General features: G+C 44.1%; 1 protein-coding gene across 10 annotated transcripts in view; it reads left to right on the top strand.

Annotated features, from left to right (window-relative positions):
* MICAL3 (microtubule associated monooxygenase, calponin and LIM domain containing 3) overlaps positions 1-20,404 on the top strand; it is a 197,286-nt gene that overhangs the window by 14,377 nt on the left and 162,505 nt on the right. For 9 of the 10 annotated variants that reach the window (XM_054189553.1, XM_054189491.1, XM_054189465.1 and 6 more), the window contains exon 1: positions 9,767-9,960. The exons of the other annotated variant lie outside the window; for it this stretch is intronic. The gene's annotated coding sequence lies outside the window, so the exon portion shown is untranslated. Of the gene's footprint in view, positions 1-9,766; positions 9,961-20,404 lie in introns of those variants that run through there. 10 annotated transcript variants of the gene reach the window in all.

Raw genomic sequence — 20,404 nt, forward strand, 5'->3', positions numbered from 1 at the left:
GCACCATTAGCGACATTTTATTAAGAAGATGAGATAGTCTGCCTCGTAAACAAGTGGTATTATTTAACTATCCAAGGATTTGCTTTCCAAAACAAGCCTGAATTGTTCATTGTCCAGGAAAATAACGCCTGCTGCTGCAGTCCTGGCTGCTTCTCTAACTACAGCGCGGAGTCTGTAGGTCTCTGCTGCTGTGGACTGTCCTACCTAACATTACTAATAATATTTATGTTAATGTTACAATAAAAATATCTTAAACAAGTAGAAAACAGCAATATTAAGGCTTAGAAAGGATAACATCAAGACTTTTCAGTTGAGGGAACAGGAACAAAGGAACTCTGCCTGCCCTGAGCTTCCCCGTAGCTGTAATAGGGCCTCACAGACACACTTGGACTCGGTCATGTTGGCAGAGAAACACTTGGCAGAAAAATGCCCTATTGCTGTCTCAACTGCTCATTCACCTGCTCAGAGAGACAAGATTATATCTCTCCATCCTAGCACTTCTTCAAACACTGGTGAGCGTGTGCTGATGTTCAGATGTTTTCCAGAACAAGGTTTCTTTTTTCCTGTTTTCACATGACAGGGTGTTACCCAGAGGAAGTGAGTGTCTCTCTCAGGGTTATGCCAGCTTTCCTATACCATACAAACAAGATTTATGGATGCTGCAGTGCTCCATGAGTGGAGTAACCAAAGCGTGTGTGTGCCAGAGCCGGGAAGGGGAGGTGTGGGTGGGTAGTACTTTCTGTATAAAACAGCCTTTTTTTAAGAAATGGGCAGATTACCCAGGTCAGAGGAATCCTCAAAGGAGGAGGCAGTAGATACATTCGGTGCTCCCATTGCCAGTCCCTTACCCAGCCACAGGGGACCACTGCTCCGTTACCATGGCAACAATGACAAATTGGCAGCCAGACCCATCATCACACAGCCTTCCTGAGACCCTGCGAGATGCTCTGGGAAAGACGTACAGAAGGAGATTTGCATCTCAAATCCCATTTCCTTTTTCATTTTGGCTTTACCTTGCAAGCCCAGAGAAAGAGAAAATCGTCTGTATGAGCTCCCCAAGGAGAAGCCTGGGCGGAGGCAGGGCACGATGGGTGGCGAGGGGGCTCTAATTTAGCCGCCTGCCCTGGCAGAGGTGGGCGAACTATCAGCACCTGTCGGGGAGGAGTTGACTTGTGGGAGAAGAAGGTCACTTATGCAGCCTTGCTCTGTGAGTATTGACCCAGCCGCTCTCTTGTACCTTCTGCTGAAAATGTTATTTATTGTTTGTTATTGACTATAAAATTCTGGGATTTCTTGTTTCTAAGGGGAGGAATTTTCTTTTGTGCTAGCTCTTCTAAATAGGCTTTATGCAAAATCCATGAATGCACTACTACGGGATTTTCTTTTGTAGGCATGAAGTCCTGCAGGAGCTGCAGACTTACCCATTAGCAGCAGGTTTCTTGCAGCAAGCTTGATGAAATCTGCAGGGCAGTATCTGCGGTTTGCAGTGAGCGCTGCACAATTTGTACCCTAATGCATTGATACCAGGTTTTGTACTCCAGCCAGCTGATACGGTACTATCCAAAGATCAGCTTTTTCATTTAATTCACTATTCTAGCCTTTGTTATACACGCTAACTTATTTGTTTTTGCTGAGATTAAGAATTTAAGCAGTAAGTAAACCAAATGCCGCTTGGAACAGGTGCAGAAAGAGTATTTGCCCATGTAGGATAGAGTTACAAGTAATTTCATTCCAGTGAGCCAAACAGATGCATCAGATAAACTGCTGATAAAAAGAATTATTGTATTGGCAAAGATCCACCACACTCCACTGTAGCACATGGATGTCATAGTCAAGCATACGGACAAATAGTAGTCAAACATACAAAAGCCATGGGTGAGATCAATCTATCACGGCTAACAATAGGCATCTGTAAATGTAATTGTGCTACAGAGCACGATGATCATCAGTTTTAAATTCTCACCTGAAAAATATTAATTAAATCTAGAGATACGTGAGAAGAATATGCTGCTTTGTAAAACATAATAATCCTCTGCAAAAATAAATATAAGGAAAAAGAAATTAAAGGGATCTTGTACACAGTAGACCTGAAATCTTGATCAACCTGCAGCCTGATCACGTGAAAGCCAAGGAGATTTTTTTTTTCTCCAGATGAATTTGGTGCTTGTTCTGTTCCTTGGCCAGACAGCAGCACTGGGGCATCTCTAGCTGTAATCTCATTAAGACTACTAGGCTGTGATTGTGCTTGTGCTCTGTTGCTGGCATGGATTTAGGCAGACAAATGATCCTTGAAGCATGGATGGCTGTCACAGTTGAGAGGAGATGGACCACGTTCTTTCTCACGAGGTTTGAAAATCTTACAACCTTGACTTTGGAAATGCACTGTTTGCAATCCAGCCGGAAAGGCAAATAGGGACAGGTCTGCTCAGTCCAGGCACACAAGGGCAATTTATGAACATAGCTTCTGTTCATGGTAATGGGAGTCACATGTGTAAGTTCTCTGCACAATAACGGCAGAATACACTCCCTCCAGTGTGTAAATAGCATAAAGCTGAGCCTGTGTGAGTGTTGGCATGAGAGGCCAGGCTACAACAGAAGAAAAACAGAAATCAGAAATGAATTATTTGTTCATTTTTCCACCCCCAGAACCAGTTCTGTGTTCTGCTTTGTCCAGTCTGTTATAACAAACACACACATAGCAGCTTTTGCTTTTTTGGACTGTTTGTCCAGACTTGAAAATATTTTCTTGATAGAGGATGTTTCTGGATTCACATACAAATTCTTTTCATTCAATTTTATCCCATTACTTTTCATTACAATTCCTTAGGACACCATAAATACCTGTTCTTCCTTTTTTTTTGTGTGTTCCTGCATCACTCAAGTATTAGCAGATAGTTCTGTTCCTCTGCAGCAGTGGAGCTTAAGTACTCCTGCATGTAACTGGTTTTCCAGCCCCCTCGGTGACCCCTGCACATGTGGACCTCTTGCACATAAACCCACACCGGTTTATGTCATTCGCGCATGAGCCTCGGGAAGCAGCCTTTGCTGAATGAATGCCAGTGTACCACACAGTTCATAAATATGTAAAAGTAATGGGCCCTATCCCAACAAGCTTAGATTCAGAAATGTTTAGCAGATGTTCTGGCTGTGGGGGAGGAAAACAGGAGATGAATAAATACAATACTGCAATAACAAATACTTTGTTGATGAAACTGCACATAAATTAGAATGACAAACACACCCTTATCAGGACTTTGACCTATCCATAAAACAACATCAACATGTTTTATTAATAGTAGTTCCACATTCTCAGGATCAATAAAGTGACTTCATTGATTTACTTTCCCCTTTTTATTAATACTTCTCTAAACAGTGATGAATTTGGATGGGACACAGGTAGAGTCTTTTCTACTGCTTGTCAAAGGACATATCTTAAAGTACTAGAAAAGCAGTAAGGCCCTCAACCAGGGCCACCTTTTGGTAGAGAAACTTAACCATGAGTAAGTTAAGAGTTTGAAGAAAACTTCCAGACCTATTTGAGATTTGGGGCTGTTGGTTATTTCTAGACACCACCACAAGGGAGCTGGTCTACACGCTTGGAGTAAAAAGCTGTTGCTTTAAAAGCAAGTATACAAAACATAGCTCAGGCTCTCCCCTAATCCAAACTTAAAATAGTAAACATGCCTTTTAGACCTTAATGCATACTACCTGGAGTAAATCAGTCCCAGGGGGAGCCCTCCACAGGCAGCTCCTGTGCAGAATTTGTATAGCCCAAATTAGGTGAAGAACCAATTTAGTGTCTCAATGACAACCTCACAAGACTTTTTCTCTATTAAATTTCACCAAGGTACATTTAAATCCATTCCTTCAGTCGCTCTCCGGGACTATCTGAGTACAAGGAAATGCTGTACTTCTGTTTTTTTGTTTTATACATCAATTACATAGTATGGCAACAGCGTAATAGTACTTCAGCTGGGTATGGTCGTGTTCTTGCATATCTATATTTTGCTAATTGAAAAGCACTCATCTTACTGCTTTAGATGATCTCGCACCTCTGTACACACCTGAGCTGCTGTTGTTCTTAAAGGAAGCATGAAGTCAGACTCAGCTGGGCTACTCTTCCCAGCCCTTAGCTTACTGTACAGTTTGGGGAGGGAGTTTTCTGTCCTTTTGTAGCCTTTGTTTTGGGTTACCTCTACCTAAAAATTTACAGTATGGTGAAGTGAAAGTTATGTGTTTCTCATTAGCTTCTTGTATGCCCACAGTCCTGAGTCATCGCAGCAAACCCAGCTGCAATTTTATATTTTACTGCTTGGAAAATCTGTGAACGGCGAAATTATCTACAGTGTGAATGCACAGACCTGGAGACTCTCTTATTCCTAAAATGCTCCCGAATGCTTAAGTCTACACTGAACACTCAGCAGATTTGCATGTAGCCCCAAAGAAACTTCCCTTATTGGTTCCTATCTGAAAGCTTATTTTCATATCCTGAAGGATTAGAAACATTTTTCTACGTGATCAAAGTTTACTGGATATGATGGGCTGGCTTTTATTTCCCTGTTGAACTGGAGTTTTTACCTAGAGAACTTTCTACTTTCATTTTCGTGAGCCAATAGGTAGTTTTTTCAAGTGATTTAGTCTTGTATATTGATTTTCTTGTAATAAAACACCAGCAATTTATTCGGAACATAGCTCCCACCGCTGCACACAACATCACTCCAGATTAGTGTGTGCGTGTGTGTTCAGGGGGGGCGGAATGGAGTTAAATGCTACCATTTTATGAATATTACAGTTATTCAAATGCTTATGCAGTGCATAAGCCATTTGCATCAGGAGAATGCCAGGTGGCTGATGACTTCAGTCTTGTATTTCAAACACAAGTTGAACACCTGTGTTATTGCTTAGAAAGTCAGCTCTATGTTTTCTCAAGAACTGGATAACTTTTCCTGCTAACGGTTACAGCTGATGCAGAAGACAGCAAATTTTAAGACTTCTGTAGAATTGACTTTCTCTGCTGTCCTTCAGTTTCTTATGGAAACATTTCTTCTTTTGGAAGCGTTCAGCTGCTGATTTGTGTACAGATTACTTTTACATTAAAAAGAAATAGCTCTAGATGTCCAAGTAGATGTGAGTATCAGCAAATAAGACTATAACTCATCAAGGAGATCTCCAATTAAATTGCCTCCAGCAGGTAGCAATTTAAATGCAGTGACTTTTAGCAGAAACACTTGGATACCTAAGATAAGAGTTATGGTTAACGGAGAACATCTCAGATGGTTCAGTGGCACTTTGGTTTCATGTTGTGGCCTTGGCTTTTACAAAAACTGACACATATGTGGACAGCAAAAGCAAAAGAAATCTCTGGTGCTGTAAACGTCGTGCTAAGACGTATAAACAGGAGGGATGTTTGCAGAACACACCAAGTGCTCCTTCCATTCTGCATCATACCGGTAAGGCCTCAACTGGGAACACGCTGTGTGCTGTTCCTGCTCAGGGAAATTCAGGAAAGACATGGACTAAAGTGAGTCCGTGAGAGCCGCCAAAGGTGAACATCAAGAATCACCAGAGGTCTCACAATGTAACCTGGGAGGACAGGCAAGAAGAAATGGAGTTTTAGGTCTGGGGAATGTAATAACAAGTGACATGATAAATCTTCATGCATCTAAAAGGCTGTTGCAGGAGCAAGAGGAACATATCTTCTTTGTGATGGGTAGGATAAGAAGTAGATACAAATGATGGTAAAAGAGATCCAGGTTAATCATTAGGGAAAACTTTCTAAAGGCAAGAAGAGTGAATCATGAGAAAAGAACATCTCGCCTGGATAGTCCATGGTGTCTGCAGCACTGGGGAGGTCTTTAAGGGGTAAAACAGATGGAACAGAAATGCTTTCACAGGGATGGAGTTAGATGACCTCTCAGTATCCCTTCCAGCCCTGTAATTTGGTGATCACCTCCTTGTTTGAAAATCCACTTGCTGTGTTTTCACTTGTTAATTCCAGATGTGGGGACTCTGCTCCAGGACAATATGCTTCCAGTGGAATTTGCTGTTCTTGGTTTTTAAAGAGATTACAAATTCCCACAGGAGCAGTCATGCACCTGGCAAGTTCAGAGCCTTGGAAGGTCGTCAGAAGAGAAGTCAAGATTCCTTGGCCCTTTTTACTGTGAAAATAGCTTTGATATCATGGAGATACCAAAAACTTTCTTGGATTTTATTCTGTAACTTGCCTTGCTTGCTATACTTGTCTAACTTGGAGCAGCACCTGGCCCTTACGAACCTTCAATAATTTCTTTTGGAAGCAGAATATATTAAAAAAGCAGGCCTCATTTTTGTATATTGATTTTTCAAAATGGGACACGGTACTATGCTCTAACCTTATTTTGAGCAGTAGCAGCTCACCTCCTTTTAAAAGCTGAATCTTCAACCACAATATTTTTCCTTGGGTTGGTTTGGGACTGCTGCTTCAATGGCTGCTCTGCTTACTAGCGGTGACTTCTCGAGTGCCAGGCCCACAGTTTTACAGTGCTTGCGGGCACTCATTCACAGGGAATCACCGCTTGGATGGGGTGAGGTGACTGTTACCTGACCCAGTGCAAACCAGCAGTTCCGTAAAGTCCTCAGAGAAGATACAGCAATGGGCTTACCTTGCTCATCACCAGCCTGGAACATCAGTCTTCTACTAGGCTGTGATGCAGGATTTCAGCTGTCTTAGCTTGCTTATACAAACTAGCCCATTTTGCACTGATGTTGCAGCCCCTTGTTTTTGTGTGTGCGCTTTATTAGCCTGGAGTTCTGTACAGTACTGCCTTCCACCCTCCTCCCACTCTGAACACCACGTGGGCGCAGTGAAAAGAGACATGCAAAGGAAGTATAGTGCTTTGTTTTTGCTTTAGTTCCACTTGTTCGAACCCTTCCTCTTACACTGCATTGTGAAAACTCCTCTGGGAATCTAACAGCATAATGATGCAAATAACCCTGTCATATGACTAAGCCTCTCTGGTGCTGGATTCCAAAACATCAAGCCAAGATGTACAAGTCTTGCTGTGGATGCCATAGGCAGCCTCATGCTAGAGTGCATTCCCTAATGGGAATTATTCGGGTCCTTATTAGCATTTCACAAAAATTACTGTTAAACTGACAGCCCTCCTCCTGACTGTTCGGAGGCAGAGTGCTTAGCCGGTAATCAGTGGACACACTGTACACATTGGCCCTTTTGAGAACATTTAAAAATGTCTCCCATATGAGTGTATGTAAACCCTTACCTCCGTCTGCTTTCATTTTCCAATAATCTAACACATCCTCAACCTGCATCTTTGTAGAGGAGGACCCCTCGATGTCTTGGCTATCAACAGGTACTACAGGCTGCTGCCTCCCCTGCAAAGAGCTACCACGTCAGTGACCTTCCCTGACTTCAAAGGCAGAAATACCCATTGACTGGAGCTTTCACTGCCCTTTGGCACTCATATGTGCATGACTTTGTGCATCTGCTCAGGTAAGGACAGGTGACTTTGCCAGCTTTTCCAACACGTAAACTGAATCAGCAGGCTGCAGCTCTCAAGCGATGGCAGGCAGTAGCTCTACTTTCTATGCTCATGGAAACTCCATCAGTAAACAGGGTGGGCCGAGCCAAGTTTAGATCAGCTAAAGGCTTTCCTCCATCTGTTCTCAGACAGGGATATAGATAGCGATTTGGGAATTGTGCACTTCTGGCTGATATTTGTCACACCACATTGTAGTAAGAATTTCCTCAGACATGTCACAAGCTCATTTTATGCATCTCTTGTGAATGATATCTATTTTTGTTTTGTCGGTTTTTTTTAATCCTGTATTTTATTGTAGTACTTGCCTGCTTTTCATGCCAAAATCCCTAATAGACTATGGAGATCAAAACTTCTCTTAAGCTAGGGTTGGAAGACTGGCTTTGGTAGGACATTGCGACTACATGGATCTGGATGTGAAAGGTGTTTGAATTAGCTCAGCTGGAGAGGTCTATTTAAAGGAAAACTGGTGTACTTTATATTACCATTGCTATTATGATATTATCCTGGGTTTGTACTTGATTCCTAATCCCTGGGTCATTCACAGTCCTTCTGTATTGGTTTGCATTTCCTGCTGTACTCAGGTGCACATCGACTGGCTCCCTTGGCTGAAGAATTCGAGGGCACTCAGCTGAGCGTAGCAAAGACAGCATGCATGCACACACTGCTTATACATACTGAAGTGTACAGATAGAAATTAAACATTTATATATAAACAGTATACAAACATGTATATATGTATGCCCACAGACATGTGGGTGTATGTATATGCTGAATTTACAGTGCTCTTGACTGCTACTTCAGATACATTCAGTCAGTAACCAGTGGCTTCTGAGAGCATTAAAAAATTAAACAGATGTGCATACATGTGTGTGTATATATATATGCCTACATGAACACCCTAAGCATTTCTATGTTGCTCTCAGTACTTTCTTGAAGAACCGGGATTTGTCATTTCCCTGTTGATCCAGTACCTATACTATTACCTCAGCATAACCTGATGGATTAGTCAATATTTGGGTCTTTCAAGTTGACTCAATTAGCAGGAGACAAGGAAAATGGGAGCAGGCACTCATCTGGTGTAATTTTGTTCATTGCGCAGAGCACACAGGCAATGAGCTATTTTCCCGAACGCCGCAGGATCCAAACAGGAGGAGTTGCTATGACCACAGTTCCAAGCTTCTCCCCAGCCAACCCCGAACCAAAAATATATTTAGCTCTTTCTCATGATGATTTTACAAGCGCCTCTCCAGACATTTTTAGATCTGATTCACCACTTTTCTCCTGCCGGTTTCTTACATTCTATCTCTCCCGTGCTTGGCTTCAGCAGCGTTTTCCGTTTACACACGAAGCCTGCATGGAACTCCCGGGTGCAAACCTCTGCTTGCACCAGCAGCCTCGCTGAAAGCCAGCGCTTTGTCTGCCGGCACCGACGGTTTCGGCTGCCCCGGCCTGTGAGAGGGCCCTTCTCGCCTCCTCTGGGAGGGCTGCCGTCACCGTGTGCCGGGGCGGGGGTTAATTCTCCTCAGGATTCCGCTCGGCAGCAGTTTTACCTCGAACGGGCAACATTCGGTTTCGCCCTCTCGAGGAGGCGGGTAACGGCCTCCGCCCGGGTAGGTGCGACAGGAGCGGCGTACGGGGAACGCACGGGACGCCTCCCGCCCCTCAGAGCTCTGATTCGCGGCGGGCTGGGCCCTCCGCGCGCGCCCCAACGGACCTGCACGCACCCCAGCGACCCTTCCCGCGCGCTCCCGCCGCCCCGCACGCGAACACCCAGCCCCGCCCGGGGGCGTTTTAAACGGTTGCCGCTTCGCCCCGCCCCTTTTTTCATCGCCGCTCCGCCAGTCGCCCTTTGGCGCGCGCGCCCCGGCCCCGCCTCGGCGGCCAATCCCCGCCCGGCCTTGTGCGATTCGAGCGGTTGGGAGCGTACCATTGCCGGGGAGCGGGGGAGGAGCCGAGAGCGTGAAGGGGCTACTGGGGGCGAGAACCGCGGCCTTTTGTTGTTGCGTCCCCGTTGCTGTCGTCGCTTCTCTTCCCCCCCATAGCGCCGTGGGCCCGGGGGCTGTCTCCTCTGCTTCCCGCCGCCCTCCCCGCAGTACCGCTTTGAGGGAACGGGAGGGCGGTGCGGGGCGGTGCGAGGGTGGGCTCGCCCTCGCGCGCTCCTCCTCCTCCCGCCCCGCCAACCGCCATCCGCGCGCGCGGGGCGGGGCGGGGCTGAGGCGGCGGTAGCTGCCAAGGTGTGCGCGCGCCGCCGCTCCCGCCGTCGTCGCTGCCGCTTCACTCGCTCCCCCCGCTCCCTCCCGCGGCGGGCCGGGCCGCTCCGTTCGGCAGCCTGACGGGTAGAGCGCGGCGCCCCCCGCGGCAGGACGCGCTTCGGGCCGTGGCAGCCCCGCGACCGCCGCCCCCAGAGCAGCATGAGGCGAAGGCAAGTGCGGCGGTGGCGGCGGCGAGGTCTCCGGGAGGGGAGGAGGGCGGCCTCCGGTGCGGCGCGGTGCGGCAGGTGGGGTGGCCGCCGCGCGGGGGGAGGCGTCTCCCGTGGCGGCGGCGGCGGCGGAGGATCCGCTTCATCCCTTGGCATCGCCCCGGGAGCGGCCTGGCGCGGCGCCCCCGGCGCTGGCAGCGGAGCGCGGGTCTCTGCGCGGCGCCGGGCCGGGGCGGGGGCCGCACGGGCCCGTGGGGAGCGGCGGTGGCAGCTGGCGCAGGGCGGCAGGGCACCGCCGCGAAACCCGATCCCCGGGGGCGGCCCGCAGCTGGGCGGCGGGTCCTTGCCGGCTCCCTCACCCGATTACAGGGCTCGGTGTACGGGGAGGAACGAGGAGGTGGCGGCCGGGCGGCTACCCCCGGGGACCCCCGAGCGCTCCCTCACTAGAGGGGGGTGGCTCGGCCGAAGGTACCGGGGCAGCTCATGTCGGGCTGGAGGCGGCTGGACGGGGGGCGGGGGATGTGGGGGGCGCCCCGCGGCAGCGCCCTGCCCCGCCGGCCGGGTCAGACCGGGGTGCCTCGGTGCAGCGTGATTCTGCCTCAGCTTTATCGCAGATAGCCGCTGTGCGGGCTGGCTTTGCGTTACACCGCGGGTAGACTTCACAGCGGTGACTGCCACAGTGTCATAAAGTGCTCCCAGTGCTTTCATCGTCAGAGAGGTTATGACACCCCCGCAAGAGAAATTGCACATACCGGCCTCATTTTATATAGACTTCGGCTTGTCTCGCAGACCTAAGCGTTTAGCCTTGTTATTGTTATTCTAGGTACGTTTAGTACAAGTGATGCCCAGCTTTCTCATACTTCTGTCCCTGTTCTGCTTTTTTTTTTTTTATTATGATACAGATTTAATCTCTGCAGCCTGTTGTCCTAAGTTTAGGGTGTTAGAATACTTAAGGGTAACTACTTCTAAACATAGGGTTCCATCTCTTATTATAATAAAAACCTGCTTATGCATTCACTGTAACAGCTTAATTCTATATTCCAAAGAAGTCATCTCTTACCTCGGGCAGTCATCCATTTAAGGTTAGTGCTGTGCAGCAATCGACAATAACTTTTGTTGAGATGGAGGAATACTTTCCAAGTCTGTCACTACAAAAATTGGCACTTCTTTTGTTGATTCTGTTGTACTGCTTTGAAAGGTTAACAAACTGAAGAATCTGTGGGAAATCTCTTTGAGCATTAGACCTAAGGCTTAAAATTAGGGTTCTTGGTTATTCTGCACTTTAAATGGACTGGGTTGGCTCTAGTGTAGAGGGTTTAGGGGAAGCTGAACAAATACGTGTCTAGCCTCTTGCTGGACAATCTGTATATACAGAAACTAACTATCTGTTAGTTCATTTATTTCATTAGTTAGTCCATTTTAGTTACAAACTTTGAAAGCTACAAGTTAACCGAGCTTAAAAAACCCCAGTAAACAAGATTTTCTGTGTATAACTAAGACCTTAGTTGAAATAGACTTCTTTTCCCAGTAGTTATGCTAATACTTCTTTCTGTGTTTCTTTTAGAGAATGTTCTTATTCTACTTATTTTTCACTGTCACATTTTCAGCAATTGTGTATAGGTTGGTTGTACTGCAGGGATGCGTTTGGTAAAAATAACTCACTGCATGGGAATTAACTTCTTTAATCATGGGAATATTTCTACTGATCTAAGATTCTGTGAAAGCTTACTTTCACAAAACTGGATTTAGGGTTAGATTGAAGTTGGCAGTGTCCCTTTAAACTAGCCAAAAGTCCACTACATATTCATCTGCAGCTGAAAAGGAAAAAGTCACGCTACAGTTAAGAAAACAGATATGTTTGTACGTAGCTTGCAGCTTGCTAAAGTGCTTGTGTCCAAGAACACAGATGGATATAACTAGTTATACTAGACTTGTATTCATATCTTAAATTACAGTTGGAAGGTATGCCTTATAGCTAATTGATGAAGTTGGAAATCCTTTAGTTCTTAAATTAACGGACAGGGGAACTCCTCTGAAATGTTACAGGACACCATAAAGATTTTTCTTTTAGCAGTTATTTTAAAGTATTTTTTGCAGAAAAAATAACTAATAGTTATGCTGATTATGAATGACATTTATCTGAATTTCCATTTTCAATAAATTTGAATACTAATCCTATGTATTAAGAAAGGATCTGTAAATAGTATGTGACTATATTCCTGGAGTAAACCTAAACACAGCTGGTTGAGGTCAGGATGACATTTTATTCTAAGCTTTCTTGCCTCTCTGGGTTTCAAATATCTTGCAAACATGCCTCACATGAGAAATCTTAGTTATTTTGCAGGTGCAGGTCTCCTTTGATAAAGACTAGCGTGCTGCTACTTTTCCATGAGAGAGCTTGAGTTATTGTTGCACACATGGTAATACAGAGCTGATGCCATGTTGTTTTTGGAGAAAGGTGAGGCACAATTGGTCCTTAGTTGGATGTGCTCCTGTCATCTTGCAGGATTGCAAAATGACTTCTCAGTCACTTAAGTAATCCATTAATGGATTAAGGTTTTTTTTTCTCCTTTGCAAAGACAAGGGCTGTCTTTGAGTAGTGTTCAGAGCAGCTGTAGGTAAAGGGAGAGGGAGAACTGTCCGTGCTGGTGCAGTTTGTCTTTGGTAGAGACAGAAAACTTCCAGTCTTTTAACTGTGTCACAGGAAATGAGAGCAACAGCAGAGCCTGTATGTGGACTTTCTTTGGTGTTACGGCTTTTGTGCTAATACCGTAGAGAAGGCTTAGGCAGCTGTAGTAACAGGTTGGTTAACAGTTGTTTCTGTCATGCACCTTACAGCCCTGATGTTTTAGGAATCTGTTCTCTGCCAGTTGACCTACAACTTAAGAGCCTGGGGCTGGGGGGGCGGGGATCCTTTCACTTGGGGTGCAGGCCAGGGCTACTCTAAAATCTTCTCAGTGTAGCTGTCAATCAGGGGTATGGTCTGTTTTTTGTTAGGTCCTCACACAGATTCAGGTATACGAGTGCTGTTAGGACTTGTCTTAACACTGTGGTCTGTTATTAATTTATAGGTGTGAAATGCAGCTTTGCCAATATACTGTATGACTGTTCTAATACTGCTGAGGTACTCCTAGTGTCAGTGTGATCTGAGAGAATTTTCCTGGGCGAGTACTTTTGCTGTAGCAGATCCTAAGGATAATCTCACCTTTCATTTAAAAAGGAGAGGAGGGGGAAGCTCCCACTGGTAAATCCAGGAAGTGGCTTTTTGCATGAGCTCTGGCAGAGGAGCCTGGCTTGTGTTTTCTTAGGTCTCCCAGCAGCACTGGAACTTAGAATGGACCTTAGCTTTGCCAACATGTCAGCTACAGAGATGCTGTTCATAATTTGATAGGTGGAAATAAGGAAGCGATGATACTGCTCCGGTGTTCATGCTGCTCTTTGGAAATGATGTGATAAGATACAAGAGGCAGGCACTGTTTATTTACTAGGAGGGGAGCCCAAAACAGTGGAGACAGAGCACGAGGTAAGCTAGCATAGGAACATCAAATCACCACCCTTTCCTTCCTTTTTCTCCCCCTCCCTCCCCCAGCTGAATGACATCTTCTGTTGTAATTGCACAAGGGAGAGGGAGAAAGGGAAAAGTGCATCTAGGAGAACCCAAGAGTGTACGCTCTGAGGAATGAGATCTGCACATAGACAGTGTTTGTGAATGGTATGAAAACATTTGGATTCCAACTGAGTGTTTGGGACATGCAGTCACTGAATTGTTTGTTGTCTGTTCCTACAGTGTCCTCCTAATTTTGAGGTATTTGGAATAGGTAGCTGATAGGACTCTAACAGCATTTGGTTTGTTTGTGTAAACACTAAACTGACATGAATCTTAGCTCATCCTGCCTGTATTATATCTTGATTTGAAGCAGCACTGTGGTGCTCTTATGTATGGAGTGGCTTGTGATAGAAATTCAGTGCCCAGATACGGGAAGTAATTTAAGGAAAAGAAGGGCGCTCACCTGTGTGGGCGGCCTCTCTTCTGAAACCCCTTCTTCCCGCTTTTTCTTTCAAAGTTTAATCAACCAGGAATTATTTGGCTTAGTAGCAAGAGGAAACTGAAGGATATTTTTCTTTTTTTCTGAGGTATTGAAATTGACTCAATTCAAAAGTATTCAGTGAGACTAGGAAAGGAAATGCAAGTTTTTGCTCTTTGTAGATGACAATAAATTAACAATAGAATTATTTCAGTTTCAGGAAAGAGGAACCTATTTCATCCCACACTTCCTAAGGAGAGTTCATAAATTTTCTGCTAAAGGTGTGCATAGAAGCTTAGCTTCATGCTGAAGACAGAAACTTGATTGCTCCAATGGAGATCAACTGTTCTGCAACTGTTGTTTTTGCAATAGACAACATAAGAAACTGCATTACATTTTTGAGAAGGGGCACTGAAGAAAGCTATGGAAATTGTGAGGAAAGCCTTTTTACTACATTCCTGTCTCTCTCAGCCTGTCATCTCTGCCTTCTCCCCAGATCTTTATCTGGGTTATATGTTAACCTTTTTCATTCTTTCTCCACAACTTCTTTGAGATATGATCTTTTGTGTCTAGCCACATGGTTAAAACTAGTCTAGGCTGCCCTCACTTTGTGTCTGGATTTCTTTTCGACACTCAACTGTTCAAAACAATGACCATTTTTACTGAAAGTGTTTGGGTTTTTTTTGTCTGACGTTAAGACTTTCAGGAATAATTCCTATGCAGGGTCCTACAACTACAGACATAAGCTGATTTCCTTCTTGGTCTGTTTTTGACTGTCATCCAGAGTGGCATACTGTAGAAAATTTTGTGTCTCACCTGTTAATGCTGCTAACTTTAAGGCATTCACTAAAGCCTTGGTGTGGTTTTTCTTTACCTTGTTCATCCTGAAAGAGGTGTGGCATGGATACTTTTCACCCATCATGAAGAAGAGCCCTGTAAACATTGATGGAGCTACCTTATCTTCTGACTTCATAACTTCAGAGAGGTTCTGAATGCCCTCCCCTGCTGAGAGCTGACTGAACCAGAACAGCCTGGCAGTGGACTGAGTAGGCACTTCATGAGTGTGTTTGCCTTTTTGCTGTGCTCCCTTCTTTCTTTGGATCCACTTGTCCAGCAATCTTGTCATCCCTTGAGTTGGAGTCTCTGTGTACAAGAGGTGTGTTTGCTTGTTCTGCTCCTATGTAGCATATTATGTACTGGAGTTCTGGTTTAGACTGGTGATCTCAAACAAAGGGAAAATCTTGCTGTTTCCTGTGCTGTTTCCAACATCAGTTCAGGAATATTTGTCTTGCGGTATGGGTCTTTAGCTGTGTTTGCCTGCATTAGGATTCCAGTTGTGCAGCTTAATTAAAATCTGTGAAATAACCCACTTATTGCATCAACTTCCTCTTTGGCCGGCAGGAAAATTGTTCTTTATTACTGCTTTCTGCCCTGCTGTTTGGAAATAATTCCTCTGAATCTGCAGGGCTTTGAAGTGAGGCTAGGCTTGCTGGGAGCTGATGTGGTTGCGAGAAGAGGACATTTCAGTGCATTGAAGATGTTTAATAAATCTCTTCCTTTCAGGCTTTACTTAGTTATATCCTTTATCATCATGGCTGCCAGATGCTTTGGAATGAACTTTGGATAGCGTGTCTGAGGACGTCTTAGGGTATAATCTTCTAAAGTAACTTTAGTTCATAACTTTTATAGTGACCTCCCTTTAAATTATAAAGATCTCTTTACCCTGAGTCTGTGGGGAGACTTATTACTAGAAGTTAAAAGTGTAGGCAGAACAGCAGCATTTTTGTGGGATCGTATCTTGTTATCTATACTGCCATGCGAGTAAAAGTGCTTGTGGCCATGTGAGTCCTATCTAACGTGTCTATCTCTTTATGGCCTTGATGGAACTGCCTTGGTTTTATGGGGTGGTTGGGAGGCCCTTCTTGCTTGTCTCTTAGTCTTCCTATAGTCTTCCTAAATATGCTATGTATACTTATGCAACTGTTAAAAAGGACTTCTCTTGTTGGGTCCTGTGAAAAGGATAGCATAAACTCTGATCCATTTTTGTGAGATACTGCAGCTTGTAGAGATTTGCACCATTTAACACTTGCTTATGTTTTTTCAGGGTTCATTAAAGAAATAAATCTCAAGGGAACAAGAAACCAAATTTGACTCAAACACAGTTAAAGAGTGCAAAATCAAGTGATATCCATCCAGTGACACCCATGTAATAGACTATTGTGGAACTCATGTTGAGAAGTGTCCTCCAAGTCTTGCAACATGATGGTTACGTGACTGAAGAAATGAAGGAGAGGACAGTAGACTTTCTCATCTCCTCTCCGTGTAGTGATCTGCACAGAAATTGGGAATGGAGGCAGGTGTTTGCCTAGGAGTCTTGCTTTAAGCAGTCAAATCCAAGAATGTTTCATTAATTTTTTTTTTTTAGGAGAAAGTTTTTTCTTTAATAACAGTCTGTGTACATCATGTGTGGTACTTCATCTACTATAAACAGAGTTCTGCTCAGTTTGAGAAAGAAAAGCCAGATTAGACTGTGTTAGGGAAGGGTAAACAGTTTTAAGGAGCGTGGTGTGCTTTTGATGATTCACTTTAGCCACGCTAAATCACTAATTAAGTGAGGCTCCCATTCAGAATTCTCTAGAGCTGTGCCTCTTTCTGCATTGATTGTAAAGAAAGACTGGTTTGGAGTTAGCCTTTGTGTATAATTTCTTTGTTGAGCCCTGGTATTTCAAGTTTCTTCTAGATCTCATAAGTGTCATTTGTCTTGCTGCTTATAAACAGAATCTAAACATACTGTGGACTTTCTGGGGAGAGCAGGACTTCTTACACATCCGGGAAGTATAGGAAAAGGCTGTGTGTCAGTGGTACCTGGTCTGCTTCCAGTACTTCAGAAGGAGAGGAGTTTGTACACGTGAAAATGGAGGAGTTATCCAGAAGGTGACAGCATCAGTAGCAGATCTCCACTAATTCTCTACAGTGATGGTATTCAGTGTTCTCTCAGAGAGAAAAGACAGATGGGCTACAGCTGAGCCCATCATTGTATCTTATACTTTTCTTGTTGCTTTTGCATTGCGTATAATGCCTGTTGCGTTACACATGCCTGGAGACCCACCCAGGACGCTGCTGTGCCAAATATTGTATTAAAACACAGTAAAGAAGTCTATGCTCTGAGGATGTGCTTTGGTTTTGGGTTGGTTTTTTTTTTTTCCTTAAATAAAGCAGATAAGAGTGGAAGAAAGCTGATACAATTTTTCTGTTGATGTTTAGAATGGCAAATGCTGGGAAGTTTTGAGTTCAGAATGTTGAATACAATATTATTTGACAGGGGATTTATTTCTGAACGTGAACCAACCTTCAAATCATTCAGTGGGACACTTCTAAAGCTACAAAATATAAACTCTGTGGGCTTGCTCCATGATACTGAGTGAACTTGCTTCTGAACTGTCCCTCAGACACCTCTCTGCACTTGTACCACGCTTATTCCCACTTCCTGGTATCATATCCTACTTAGACAGTAAGTGATGGGACTTACATAAATCAGAAGAGGGATAAGGTATAACAGGTGGCCAGCTTGTCACAGTCTGCTGATATAATCCTTCATACAGTTGTGGTCATGGGTGTATTACCAGAGTGGCTCACAAGGGGAGGGTGCAGTCTCCTGATCCATGTTCCCTCTGGGACAGGAGGGAGATCTTAGTTGATGAGTGTGCTGTGTGTATAACATATAGCTCCTCTCTCATCTCCTCCAGGTCTGCTTGTTTGGCTTTTGACTGTACTTTTCCCTTCCATCTCTTTTTGTACACTTCCTGCCCAGTGCCTCCCCAGGATGCAGAACCTTCTTCTGGGCATGGTCAGACTGAACTGCAGTAGCGCTGGGGAGGGAGTCTGGCATCCCAGCAACGGTGAACTGTGTTTCTGGTATCCTATCCTTGCAGCTCAGGACGTGGTGCCACTGGAAAACTGGCTTTTTGGAAAACTGGCTTTTTTTGGTGCCTTCAGAGTGTACTGTTCAGGTTCATTATTCAGTGCTCCTTCTGGTTTCCTCCTCCTACATGTTTTCCTTCCTTTAGTCTGCTGCCCTCTTTTTTATGTTCCCCATAGGCATTTTCTATTTTTTCCTCCTGGCTGTTTACTGTCTTACCTTTCTTTGGTGCAGGAGTAGGAACTACTGGATTTTGTTAGCAATAGCCATAAGCCTGTTCTTAACAGGAGGAGCCAGTAGGAACATAGAACGTGTCCAGGGCACGTCTCATGGACTGCATTAGCTGTGCAGCTTGCTGTATTATTTTCTTGGAGGGGAACCAGTTAATGTTAATTTAGAAATGGTGTAGTCTCAGCTGTGATCTAAAACAGCTAAATTGCTTGGAGAGTGTCACTTGAGATGTTTGCTTCCTCTGTAGGAGAATTCTTCTGCTAATGTTCCCTTTTGTGGACGATTGTCTAGATGTCTCATCAGTCTGGAGAGGCTTGTTTTTAGTGCTGTGTGCTCTCTGGAGAGTTTATTTTTAAATAGTTACTGAAGCAACAGCCTTCTAAAATGCTGCAGTGTTAGGATAGAAGGAATTAAAACGTTTAGTAATCCTCTAAAAGAGTAGATTGAAAAAATATTTGTCTCTTCTGTTCTCTAAGGCTAGTGGAAAGTGTTGTTGAAACTGTTCTAGAAGACAACTTGTTTACTTCATAATTTTCTTCCTCAAAACTCCTCTACTCTAGTTTAACTTGTCGACATTCCCAAACTGAAATATTGTCAAAATCCAATGTTTTTAATTTCAGGAACTGCTGTGCAGTATCCTTCATTCTCTGCTATAAAAAGATGACTTATTTTCACTTGTGATGAATTCTGACATCTTAAGATGGGCTGCATCTTGAGATAGTCACCTTGGAACTGTAGCTCCCACGGAGCAGTAAGGTGCTATTAAACAAGCAAAATCATTTTACTTTTTCGAGGAGAAGTAGTTTGTAAGTCTTCCTTCTTTGTGCCAAAAATTTGGGAACTTTACTGTTTAACCTTTGCCAGAAAATTTCAGTGAAAATGTTTTTCAAGAGGTCAGATTTCCTTATTGTGTTGTACTCCTGTAGCATTGTAGGGGTTCTACTTTTTATCATTTTCTTTCTTAATCTAAAGTCTTCAGATCAGTTGTGTCAGTACAGCAATTACACTTAATGAAGTTTTTGTATTCATTTGAAATCATATCATGTCACTGATAAATCAGATGATTAATCAAATGTTGCAGAATGTCACCTCCAAATATAAGAGGTTGTCTCTTTCCAAGTTCTCATTCCTTTGCTGCTCTGTTCCTGTACTCTTCAGCTATCACAAAAAGCCCTTTGTTGTTCATTTAACTGTTAAACTGCACTTATTTTATGCTTCATCAAACTCTCAATGAGCTCAAGGTTTGTAATATCAAAAGTCTGGGTGAGACTTTTTCCAAGGGTGAGAGAAGCTAACAGGTTTCATAAAACTATAGGGATCAACCAGCATCCAGGAAAACATCCCAGGCAGTCCGGGCTTTTCTGATGGTGGAGGACGCTGGTGGTGAATTCTTTAGTATGCATCCATGCAAACCATGATGATAACTTACAGGCGTGATGCTTTCTCACAGTCAGCGTCTGCTGGTGAGTTCAGCTTTTGAGCATAGTGCTTTGGTTCTAGACTTTTAAGAAAAAGCAAGGAATTTCAGAAACAGGAAGTACAACAAAGCTGAAAGAGACAGTAGTGAAGATGGGAAAGGACAAGATGTCTGACTAGGTTCAAGACGCATAGGTTAGACTGGACCCAGGAGGCCAGTGCCTGCTGCAGACTAGCTGGTCTTGGTGGTTCCTTTTCCTGTTGGTGTCACAAAAGAGGTGGGTCTTGAAGGGAAGACTCTGAAATGGACTGGGAATAAAGTCCTGTGAGATGAACACAGTAAACTAAGATGAGTGTTAATTTCTTCTGTTGGATTTGAGGATGAATTGCCTTACAATGCTGTGCTAATTACTGCAATTCAGGAAATGATTCACAGGAGTGGGAAGCTGAGCATGGTCCTTCTAACAGCTGTCTTAGCTTAAGCTAGATTGATTTATTTACTAGAATTGTGCCTCACTTGCTACAATGGCAATTGCAGATACTCAGTTTTAATTCCTGTGACTTGACTGAATGGAGTCCTGACACCTGACAGAAGAAAGGGATCAGCCTTCAGCCTATTTACAAAGTCAGACACTTTGGCTTGTATTTAGAAAAGTTTCTTTACAGTAGTATGGGCTAGAAGGTGTTTTCAGTGCTGTAAATTAAATGCTAGGCCATGTAACACAATCATGACATCCAGTGCTAAGTTACACTGCATATTGCACAATTTTACTGAGGTTTGCTGCTTGGTTCATCATACAGGCTCCAATAGGGAGGCAATATCCTTAATAAATATCACGGAATCTGAGAGCAAGTA

Source organism: Rissa tridactyla, chromosome 1 (assembly GCF_028500815.1).
Source record: "Rissa tridactyla isolate bRisTri1 chromosome 1, bRisTri1.patW.cur.20221130, whole genome shotgun sequence".
In the NCBI taxonomy this organism is placed as follows: domain Eukaryota; kingdom Metazoa; phylum Chordata; class Aves; order Charadriiformes; family Laridae; genus Rissa; species Rissa tridactyla.